General features: G+C 42.7%; 1 pseudogene; it reads left to right on the forward strand.

The window, feature by feature from the left end:
* The first annotated feature begins 10,314 nt into the window (after nucleotides 1–10,314).
* Nucleotides 10,315–11,029, forward strand: LOC122481778 (annotated as a pseudogene).
* The last annotated feature ends 808 nt before the right edge of the window (nucleotides 11,030–11,837 follow it).

Consider the following 11,837-nt stretch of genomic DNA (forward strand, 5'->3'; position numbering starts at 1 on the left):
GGACTTTGGGAGAAGTAAGATTTGTTGAAAGCTTAAATCTGGAGGTGTAGTAGGATAAATGTCAGAACGTGTCCACTGTTTTTTTTAAATTGATAACAGTCCCTGTTTGGAGACGGAATGGAATGTTCCGGAGTCAAGAAATGAAGTACAAGATATTTCTGGATCAGTGGAGTAGGGATTTGGGGTGGGGGCATAGAAGGTAGTCACTATTCTGTTTACTTCAAATTCACTCAGGATTGATCAGAAACTGATTTAGAATGAATACCAATGAAGAATAGTGGTGTTGTGATAGGAAGAGAGCATGGACCTTGTAATCTGACCTTGGGTTCTTTTTTTTTTTTTTCTTTATTTTTGAGAGGGAGCACGAGCAGGGGAGGGGCAGAGAGAGAATACCAAGCAGGCTATGCACTGTCAGCACGGAGCCCATTGCAGGGCTCAAACTCATGAACTCTGAGATCATGACCTGAGCTGAAATTGAGTTGGACACTTAACCGACTGAGCTATCCAGGTACCCCTGACGTTGGGTTCTAATTTCAGTTCTGCTGTGTGACCTTGGGCATGTCATCTAACTTTTTAAAGTCAGGGTTTTTTAAATAATTTTTTTAATGTTTATTTTTTTTAAATTTATTTTTGAGAGAGGGAGCACAAGTCGGGGAGGGGCAGAGAGGGAGACAGAATCCTAAGCAGGCTCCAGGCTCTGATCTGTCAGCACAGAGCCCAGTGCGGGGCTCGAACCCACAAACCGTGAGATCATGACCTGAGCCGAAGCCAGATGCTTCACTTCAGCCCACTTCAGATTCTGTGTCTCCCTCTCTCTGCCCCTCCCCACTCACGTTCTGTCTCTCAAAAATAAACATTAGAAAATAAATAATATGAAAATAATACCTACATTAAGCATTACAAATATGTGAAGTATTCAGTCCTATCCCAAGAGAAACTAATTAAAAAGGGACAGCAAAGGGTGCCTGGGTGGCTCAGTTGGTTAAGCGTCCATCTCTTGATCTCAGCTCAGGTCTTGATCTCAGCATCATGAGTTCAAAGCCCCACGTTGGGCTTTGCCCTGGTCATGAAGCCTATTTTTAAAAAGAGCAAGGGAGCAATGGGGACCTGGTGGGTGGAAAGGGGGAGGAGCAGGGTACAGAGAGTAGGAGACCTTGAACTGGAGCCAAAGAGCAGGTGCACCAACCCAACAGCTGTGCCAAGAGACTGTTGTTACAGGTGCATTCTTCTGCTTTTATGCTATTTACTTGTTGATGGTGATTGTCCCTGTCATGATAGCCTAACAACACACTCAGTTGCCCTCTGGGGCCATCCAGCACTGGGCCAGTGGAGGCAGGGGATAATCTGGCACATGGTATTGCCATGCCCCTCTCAGCTGAATTAGTTGTACAACGAAGGTGGTCACCACAGACAACTGGGGGACCTCCCCTCCTTGTTTCTTTTAGAATTGTCCTTTAAGAGTTTTAAGATTTAGCTGTGTACTTACTGGGTGAATCCCCCAACTGCTTTGAGACTTAGAAACATTGGCAGTTTCAGAGATGTATAGCTGAGGGACCTCCATTTCATGCCACTTGTGATTCTGATCCAGCCTCTCAAGCCTTGGCCTTTTAGACAACCCTCTCCACCACAGAGTTTGCACCTTCATTAATGTCCAGGGATCAAAAGATGCTCTTTTGAAAAATTTTTTTTAATGTTCTTATTTACTTTTGAAGGAGAGAGAGAGAGAGCATGAGTGGGGGAGGAGCAGAGAGAGAGGGAGACACAGAATTCGAAGCAGGTTCCAGGCTCTAAGCTGTCAGCACAGAGTCGGATGGGGGGCTTGAACCCACAAACTGTGAGATCATGACCTGAGCCGAAGCCAGATGCTCAACCGTCTGAGCCACCCAAGCACCCCAATAGATGCTCTTTTGACATGACCTTTCATCAGTTTTGGAGCAATGAAAGCTGCAAGCGATCTTACATTGCTCTTGACAGATTTCTCATGTAAATGAAAGAATACAAGAAGGATCAATAGTTATTTTCTAAACCCATTTGTGCCTTTATTATAATGGACTAGGACACAATGCTAGGGACTAATTTTGAAAAGATACAAGTTTCAATCAGTGAAGTGAGGAGACCAAAGCATACCTCATATAGTAGTTACGAGGTTTAAATAAGGGGAAAGTGTATGTAAAACACTTGGCAAAGTGATAACATATATAGTGCAGATTTCAGATGGATTCTAGGAGCACCTGGGTAGCTCAGTTGAGTGTCTGACTTTGGCTCAGGTCATGATCTCACTATTCGTGAGTTCGGGCCCCACATCAGGCTTGCTGCTCTCAGTGGAGAGCCTGGATCTCTGTCCCTTCCCTGCTTGCACTCTCTCTCTCAAATATAAACATTAAAAAATAATAAAATGGATTCTAAAATAACACCACCAAAAAAATTCCTTCCATAAAGTAATAGTAATCTAGCATGTTACTATTTCAATATTTTACGATACTATTACAATAGTGTGTGTCTATTACAAAACTGATTAAAATATACTTTGATTCTATCCGTGGGATACCAAACCTGATTATTTAATCAAGATAATTAGCTTGGAAAGATTGGACCTCCTAACAGTTGTCAGGGAAGTACATTTAAAACTAGAATGATGCAGATTCAGATTTGTGTATATGCTTGAATGAGGGCGAAGCTACCATCTGTAGATTATGACTGAATCTCTAAGTCAGAATTTTGTCAAAGCCAAATGATAGGGCAGTGTGTGGCTGGGCCTCCATTCACCCATTCTCCCAGGTGCCCGCTACAGGGGCACACCGGGCGGCATCCTGAGCGAGAGCCGCTCCTCCTGAGACACGGATGCGTCTGGAAAGGGAGCCGAGTCCTAGCACGCAAGACACATTTGTGGAGAACCTGGTGTTAAGCTGTTTGTAGAGCACTTGCTTCTGGGTCTGGGTTGCTACGTAGCAGAGCAGTTCCCTCACTGGGGTCTAAGGGGTTGGGGCGGGGGGGAGGGGGCAAAACAAAAGAAAACCAAAAGAAGAGACAAACTATATGGATGCCCACTTTCAAAGCAGGATGGCTCAAAGGAAAAAGCTTGCAAATCCCATGTGTCAGTGAGGATGTGCAGCAAGTGGAACATGCATTGCTGGTGGGAGTGCAGAATGGTCCATTGGAAACCAGCTTGGTAGTTTCTTGTAAAATAAAACGTACCCCTAACATACCACCCAGCAGTTCACTCCTGCATGCAAATGTTCATAGCAGCTTTATTCATAATAGCAAACACTTGGAAACAACCCAAATATCCAACAACTCCTGAAAGAACAAACTGTGATGTATCTACTCAATACGACTTAGGGATAAACTGATACATGCACCAATGTGGATGAATCACGAGAGCCAATGTGGATGAATCACGAGAACCTTGTACTCAAGCCAAAAACAAAGGACTACGTACTTTGTGATTCCACTTACATAACACTCTAGAAAACATTCTAGAAAAGGCAAATTGCAGTAACAGCATATCAGTGGTTGCCAGAGGCTGTAGATGAGGGAGGGGATTGACTGTTTAGGGGCACGTTGGAAATATTCTGTATCTTGATTGTGGTAGTGGTTACATGACTGTACATTTGTTGAAAGTAGTCAAATTCTACACTTCAGATGGGTGAGCTGTGTAGTATGTAAGTAAATAAAGCTAACTTTTTAAAAAGAACAAGACAAAGATACCATTTCCTGATGCATATGCAAATTAAAGGGACAATGAGATAAAACTAGAATAATTAAAATTTAAAAGGCAATCAAGGGGCACCTGGGTGGCTTAGTCAGTTAAGGTTCTGACTTTGGCTTAGGTCATGATCTCATGGTTCATGGGTTCAAGCCCCGCCTCAGGCTCTGTGCTGACAACTCAGAGTCTGGAGCCTGCTTCCTGTTCTGTGTCTCCCTCTCTCTGCCCCTCCTCCACTAGTGTTCTCTCTCTGTCTTTCAAAAATAAATGTTAAAAAAATTAAAAGGCAATCAAGAACAAATGTTGGAGAGGTGCTACAACTGGGGCTTTCACATACGGAGTGTAAAATGGTGCGACCATGTTGGAGCACCAGGAGTTACTTGTGACTTAACATTTATCTATTTATGAGTCCGCAATCCCACCCCTAGATAGTCCTCCTCCCAATAAAATAAGATGCCCAACAAAAATGGTTTTTGTTTTTAACTTTTTAAAATATTTTATTTATTTTTGAGAGAGAGAGCATGAGCAGGGGAGAGGCAGAGAGGGAAACACAGAATCTGAAGCAGTCTCCAGGCTCAGAGCTGCCAGAGCCCGACGTGGGACTGGAACTCATGAACCGTGAGCTCAAGACCTGAGCCAAAGTCGGATGCTTAACTGACTGAGCCACCCAGGCACCCTGCCCACCAAAAATGTTTATTGCAGCCTCATTCATAATAACAGAGTTGGAAACAACCCAACTCAATAGATCAGATAAAATGGTCTGAAATACTACTACTCAGCAATAAAAAGAAACAAAACTAATCTATTCAACCACATGGATGAATCTCAGAAAAATTATGTTGAGTAAAAGAAGGCGATGCAAAAGAGTACATGGTGTATAACTCTACTTTGGTGGAGTTCAACAACAGAGGAAAATAACCTCTGGGGATTAAAATCTGAACAATGTTGGGGTGCCTGGGTGGCTCAGTCAGTTAAGCATCTGACTTCTGATCTCAGCTCAAGTCTTGATCTCAGGATTGTGAGTTTGACCCCCACATTGGGCTTCATGCCCAGCATGGAGCCTACTTAAAAAAAATTTTTTTTTGGAAGAAAAAAATCTGAACAATGTTTCCTTCTGGGAGTCAATAGTGTAGTAAGGGGCACTAGGGAACTTTCTGGAGTGATAGTAATGCTCTATTCTTGAGGGGGATGTTGTTTACATAGGTAATGTCAAGTTGTGCACTTAAGACCTGTGCGTTAATTTTTTTTAGTTTACTTATTTTCAGAGAAAGAGAAAGCACGAGTCTGGGAGCAGCAGAGAGAGAGAGAGAAAATCCCAAGCAGGTGCCACACTGTCAGTGCAGAGCCTGATGTGGGGGCTTGAACCCACAAACCGCGAGATCATGACCTGAGCCCAAGTCAGTTGCTTAACTGACTGAGCCACCCAGGTGCCCCTACCCTGTGCGTTAATTTTGGGATAGCACTTTTAAGAAATTGAGGTGACACTGAAATAACATAAAATTAAGCATTTTAAAACGAACAATTCAGTAGCATTTAATATACTCACAATGTAACGACCACCACTATCTGGTTCCAAAACATTTTCCTCAAACTAAGAGGAAACCCCAGCACCCCTACCTCCAACCCCCACTTTCTGCTTGCTAGTTCTATAGTTTATCTATTGTGGACATTTAATATAAATGGAATCATACAGTTTGTGACCTTTTGTGTCTGTCTTCTTTCACTTTGTATATATTCAAGGTTCATCCACTTTGTAGCATGTATCAGTACGTCATTCCTTTTTATGGCTTAATAATATTCTAGTGCATGTATATGTAGGGTCACAACCCTCTCGGGAGTTCCTGGTGTAGTCTGAAACCACTCCCCATAGGCAGTGGGCAGGGACAGACTGAGGAAAGAGGCAGGCCACTCTGTGTTGGTAGGTGGCAATTTTAATAATAGCAAAGGGAACTTAAATACAAGGCTTATCTTGGTTGGCTGCAAGATGAATGGATCCCCACACCTGCCCCGCCAAATCTTAAAAGCTTATAAAGAGGCCCTAACTGGGCTCAGCCACATAGACCAGGCAGGTGTTTTCAGCATCACATCACCATCTCAAGGTTCTGTCCTTGGAGCAGTCTCTGGGAGCAGAAAGGCAAGGGACTGGGGAGGGAGGGAAGAGCTTCCAAGGGCCTGGGTCCAGCTCACAGGTCAGTGAGTGGTCCTGTCTTTTTTTAATCAGTCCTCCAGCAATATATACCACAATTTATTTATCCATTCATCTGTTGATGGGCATTGGATGGTTTCTATTTCTGGCCTATTGTGAATAGTGCGATTGTGAACATGTGTGTATATGTATTTGTTTGCCTGTTTTCAATTCTTTTGGATGTCGTATTAGTTTGCTAGGGCTGCTGTGACAAAGCACCACAACTTGGGTGGCTAGAACAATAGAAATACATTGTCTCATGGTTCTGGAGGCTTGAAGCCTGAGATCAAGCTGTCTGTAGAGTTTGTTCTTTCTGAGGATGAGGGAAAATGTGTTCCATTTTCCTCTCTCCTAGCTTCTGGTGGTTTGCTGACAATCTTTGGCCTTCCTTGGCTTGTAGACATATAACCCCAATCTCTGCCCTCATGTCCACATGGCATTATCCCTGTGTGCATATCTGTGTCTAAATTTCTCCTTTCCATAAGGACACCAGATTGAAATAGGGGCTCACCCTATTCTAGTATAACCTCAACGAGTTACATCCTTCAATGACCCTATCCCCAAATAAGATCACAGTATGAGGCACTGAGGGTCAGGACTTCAATATATTAATCTGGAGGCACACAATTCAATGCATCAGAAATATATACCTGGGAGTGGAGTTCCTGGCTCAGATCAGCTACTGATAATGCTGTGACGATGACAGGATCAGTCTCGGTATGCAGCTCTCTAGAATAATTATGATAGTCCTTGAGTGCATGATATATTTAAAATTTGAAAGATAGTCCAATTGAAACCAGACATCCCAAATCTGAATGTTCTTTGGCAGAGGAATACAAATTTTAGACATCTCTCTTGTTGGGAAACTAATTCAAAGCCAGGATCCATGGGCTTGGTAAGGACAGCCATCTCAGCAATCATATCTGAGACTATAGCTGATACAAATATCACTGATTCTGTTGCCTCTGTCAGACAGGAAAAGTCTCAAATCCCTAGAGATGAAAGATTTTTTTTTTGCATTCCCTCTCTAGCCTATACAAATTGCCCTTCTTATGGGTTGTGATATTAAAAGATGAAGTCTTTGACATTGAAAATCTCATCATGATGTATTTCAGAAGGGAAATAAATCATAGTTCCTGGAGGAGGTATTCTAGACATTTTGTTAATTTGTGTACTTCTCTCCTTATAATGGATGCTTAAGCCAAACAAATTAGTGAGTGTCCCTTATGATTCAGGCATTGTTCTTGGTGTAGACACATATGTGCGTACACACACACACACACACACACACACACACTAAAAATTTCTTTCAATATTGATATTATTATATCTTTTTTGGATAAGAAGAATGAGGTTCGGAGAGTTTAGATGACTTGGCCAAGGTTGTTGAATGAATTAATGAATGCATGTACCACCCAGTTTCCTAGTACTTTGTAGCAGTTACCAACCTCAGAAATCAATGAGAAGATCTAGGCTGAAGGAAGGATGGCCTGTGAAGCCAAAAAAGAGTCAAAAAATGTTAGAAGATTGACAAATGTGACAGTGAATTAATCATACGATCAAAGGTGCCCTAACTGTTCAAAAAGTAATAATTAAATGATTTATAAATGATGTTTAGTGTTTTTGCCCCATATAGTGTTTCTTATACATTTTCATCTACTGAAAATGATGAAATAGACAGTATATGGCCATATAAAAACTTCTGCCAGTTGTCAAAAGGAGTTTCCAGCACCATTATTCTAATATCTATGGCACATTCCCAAACTGTGGGTTTGGAAATGGAGGTTTGGTTTTCTTCTTTACCTTTCCTTTCCTTTTCTTTTGTCTCAAGATTTACTTTACTCATACTACTCTAAATTAAGTGGCCTGTGTTTAGAATAAAATGACCTGCATTTACACTAAGGGATCTCCTAGTGATTACATACCCTAAACGTTACCTCACTGTATACCTCAGAGATGCAGCTGTAAAAAAAAAAAAAAAAAAAAAAGAGACCTCATAAAATGGAATCAAGAAGTTCAAACTGCAAATTACATTGTATTTTATTTCTATGAGAAGTCAAATTCAAGACCAGTGCTATATCCATCATAGCGAACAACCAGTAGCTAATTAATTCTACAGAGACACTTGTAGTGTCATTAAAGAGTTTTGCCAACTCTCACCTGTCACCTTTTTTTTTAAGTTTATTTAATCTGAGAGAGAGCATGAACAGGGGAGGGGCAGAGAGAGAATCCCAACCAGGCTCTGTGCCGTCAGCACAGAGCCTGATGTGGGACTTGAACTCCTGAACCATGAGATCATGACCTGAGCTGAAACCAAGAGTCAGACACTTAACTGACTGAGCCACCCAGGCGCCTCCCCCACTGCCATCTGTCACCTTTCTTGACAAAAAAACCCTCCCCTAATATTGCAGATGGTAAACCAACTCCTCAGAATGAAAGAAAACATATGTTTGGAGTCATGAACAGTTTTTAAGAGAGACAGCAATAATTTAAAATTTAATTTAAAATCTAATTTAAAATCTACATGATTGTTTCGAGACAAGATGAAGTAAAAGGGATTGGATTTATACTTCCCCCAGGAAACAACTAAAAAAATTGGACAAAATATGAAACAATGATTTTCGGACCCTGGACAACAGGCAGCATAGGACCTGAGAGATGGGAAACAAAGCATGTGACCTGGTGTTTGCCCCAGCTTACTGCCTGGAAAGAGTTTCTAGGCCAAAACTCAGGGAGTTGGAGGCCAGGGGGAGCTTCTTGGAGCCCCTGAGTTGAAGAAGGGGAACTAGGAGTTGGGGAGACCAGGAATTCATAGGCAGATTCTCAAAGAAGAGAGCTACACCCAGAGAAGGGACAGGGAAAGTGTTCAGGAGATCTACAGAGGAACCTTTTCTGTCTTCAGCTGAACTCTGACCAGCGCATGCTTGAGAAAACACCACCCACACCTGAGGGGAAACCCACCTAAGGGAACAGTCCTCAGAACTCATATAGGGACAGGAATAGATTATGGTCCCCCCAAATAGATTGGGTCCCCCAATAATTCACGGGACATCAGATTGAACATTCAGAGGTATATAGCCTCAATAATGGGGAAAAATTAGTCCTAGACTAAATAAAGTCTGTTCTAATCCCACCTAACAGAATTTAAATCTTTAAAAAATATTTTTTAATGTTTATTTCTTTATTTTGAGAGAGAGACAGAGAGTGTGAGCAGAGGAGGGACAGAGAGAAAAACACAGAATCCTAAACAGGCTCCAGGCCCTGAGATTTCAGCACAGAGCCTGATGCAGGGCTTGAACCCATAAACCGTGAGATCATGACCTGAGCGAAAGTCGGACACTTAACTGACTGAGCCACTCAGGCCTAACAGAATTTAAAATCCACATGGTTGAAATAATTTATTTCCCATCTTTGGAGACGGTTGTCTTTCCATCTGGCCCCTCGATAAATATTTTGTAAAGTTGAATAGAGATTTTTACTTTGTCCAGATTTCAGCATCCGACTCCCCAGTTAAACAAGTGCAAAGGAAGACATGGGTGAGAACATCACAGAAGTAGAATGAGGTGTATCAATAAATGTATCGAGGGGTCAGAATATCCTGTCCCCCTCAAGGTCCTTCTAGCTGGACTAAGAAAAAATTGAGGAGCGCCGGGGTGGCTCAGTCAGTTAAGCATCCAACTTTGGCTCAGGTCATGATCTCACGGTTCGTGAGTTTAAGCCCTGTGTCGGGCTCTGTGCTGACAGCTCAGAGCCTGGAGCCTGCTTCCGATTCTGTGTTTCCCTCTCTCTTTCTCTGCCCCTCCCCTGCTCATGCTCTGTCTCTCTGTCTCTCGCTGTCTCTCAAAAATAAATAAACATTAAAAAAAAATTGACACGAGACAAATTAACAGAGAAAATAAAATTTAAGAGTATATGTACGAGGAATCCAAACAGACATGGAAATTCTGACGTCAGGCAAAATGAGGGATATATGTCATCCTGCACTAAGGAGAAGCGGGTAGGGATCTGGGACTTCAGAGGGAAGGAATGCACATCACAGGGTGATAACAAGAGCAGGTGTTTGGTAGCTGTTTTCCCTGCCAAACAGATGGGTCACTCAGATAGAATTTATCTGGTAATAACCATTGTTTTGGGAAAGATCTCCAATTTAAATTCTTCTGAGTAGTTAAGGGAGGGGCAAAACTTTTATTGAGCCCACAGGGCTTTAATTGCTCTCAGCTTGAAATCATCATGCCAAAGCGGCCCATCTTGGGGCAGCCTGCCCTGGGCCCCTACACATTCCATTTCTATATTTTCTCCTCTATCTTGCTCGTGTCCCATTTAGCAGCAGGTGAATCCAACTCTCTGGGTAAAACTATAAAATCTAATATCCCCATCAGTGCTTAGAACATGTGATGACAAAACTCTTTTTCGTAGTGCCTTGGAGGTGGTAAGCAGCTTTAGGATGAAACTGAACATGTCCTTCCAAGCTGCTGGCTGCCAGAGACTCATTGACGTGGATGATGACCGGAAACTTTATACCTCTTACGAGAAGTGTACGGCCGCTGAGTAAGGGACATTCCTGCTACAGACCTAGGAGGACTGGAGAAAGAAAGTGCAGATCTGTTCAGGGCTACGCTGTGGATGCCAACCTCAGTGTTCTCAACTTGGTCATCGTGAAAAATGGGGAGAAGGATATTCCTGGACTCACGGGTGCTCCTGTGCCTTGTTGCCTGGGGCCCAAAAGAGCTAGAAGAATCCGCAAACTTCTCAGTCTCTTTAAAGAAGATGATGTCTGCCAGTGTGTTGTGATGGGGCTCTTAAACAAAGAAGGTAAGAAACCTAGAACCAAGGCGCCCAAGATTCAGCGTCTTGTTACTCCAACGTAACCTCCAAGGCAAATGTCGGCGTATTGCTCAGAAGACACAGAGTTCTAAGAAAAATAAGGAAGAGGCTGCAAGAAGACACTAAACTTTTGGCCAAGAGCATGAAGGAGGTCAAAGGAAAGTGCCAGGAACAGGTTGCCAAGAGACAGAGGCTGCCCTTTCTGAGAGCTTCTACCTCTGAGTCCAGGCAACAATGAGATTTTCTGGGCGCCTTGGTGGCTCAGTCGGTTGAGCATCTGACTCTTGATTTCAGCTCAGGTCATGATCCCAGAGTCGTGGGATCTAGGCCCACTTGGGCTCCATGCTGAGTGTGGAGTCTGCTTGGGAATCTTTCTCTCCCTCTCCCCCTCTCCCCAGCTCTCTCTCTCTCTCTCAAAATATAAAAAACAAAATTTAAAAAAGAGAGATTTTCTGGGATCCCTGGGTGGCGTAGTTGGTTGGGTGTCTGACTTTGGTTCAGGTCATGATCTCGCAGTTCACGAGTTCAAGTCCCATGTCAGGCTCTGTGCTGACAGCTCAGAGCCTGAAGCCTGCTTTGGATTCTGTGTCTCCTCTTTCTGCCTGCCTCCCCCTCCCCTTCCTGCCTTGCTCATGCTCTGTCTCCCTCTCTCTCTCAAAAATAAATAAACATTAAAAAAATGAGATTTTCTAAGAGTAACAAATAAGATCAGACATCAAATCTCAAAAAAAAAAAAAAAAAAAAAAAGAGCATGTGCTAGCAATACTGGAAACTGTTTAGCCCCTCATTTTGAACAGACAATGTACCTATTGTTTGGTAGCATTACTGCATCTGTTGCATCCACACGACTCCTGAAACAGAATGCTACAGGCAACAGTGACAGTCACAACAAAGTTTATTACAATGAGAGGCAAGGCCGACCGATCGGGACCAACACTCTTGATAAGAGTGTGGCTCCGAACAGCCAGGGTACAGAGTTTTTAAAGCCGATCACATCGTTTTTCATTACCTGGGAACAGAACAGAGAAACAGTTCCCAGATGAGTTAGAAACAGTTGCCACATGAGTCAGAAACAGTTATCGAATGAGGTGATTATTTTAGACTTTCTGCCGCTAAGTTGCA

This window comes from Prionailurus bengalensis, chromosome C1, assembly GCF_016509475.1.
Source record: "Prionailurus bengalensis isolate Pbe53 chromosome C1, Fcat_Pben_1.1_paternal_pri, whole genome shotgun sequence".
Taxonomy (NCBI): Eukaryota; Metazoa; Chordata; class Mammalia; order Carnivora; family Felidae; genus Prionailurus; species Prionailurus bengalensis.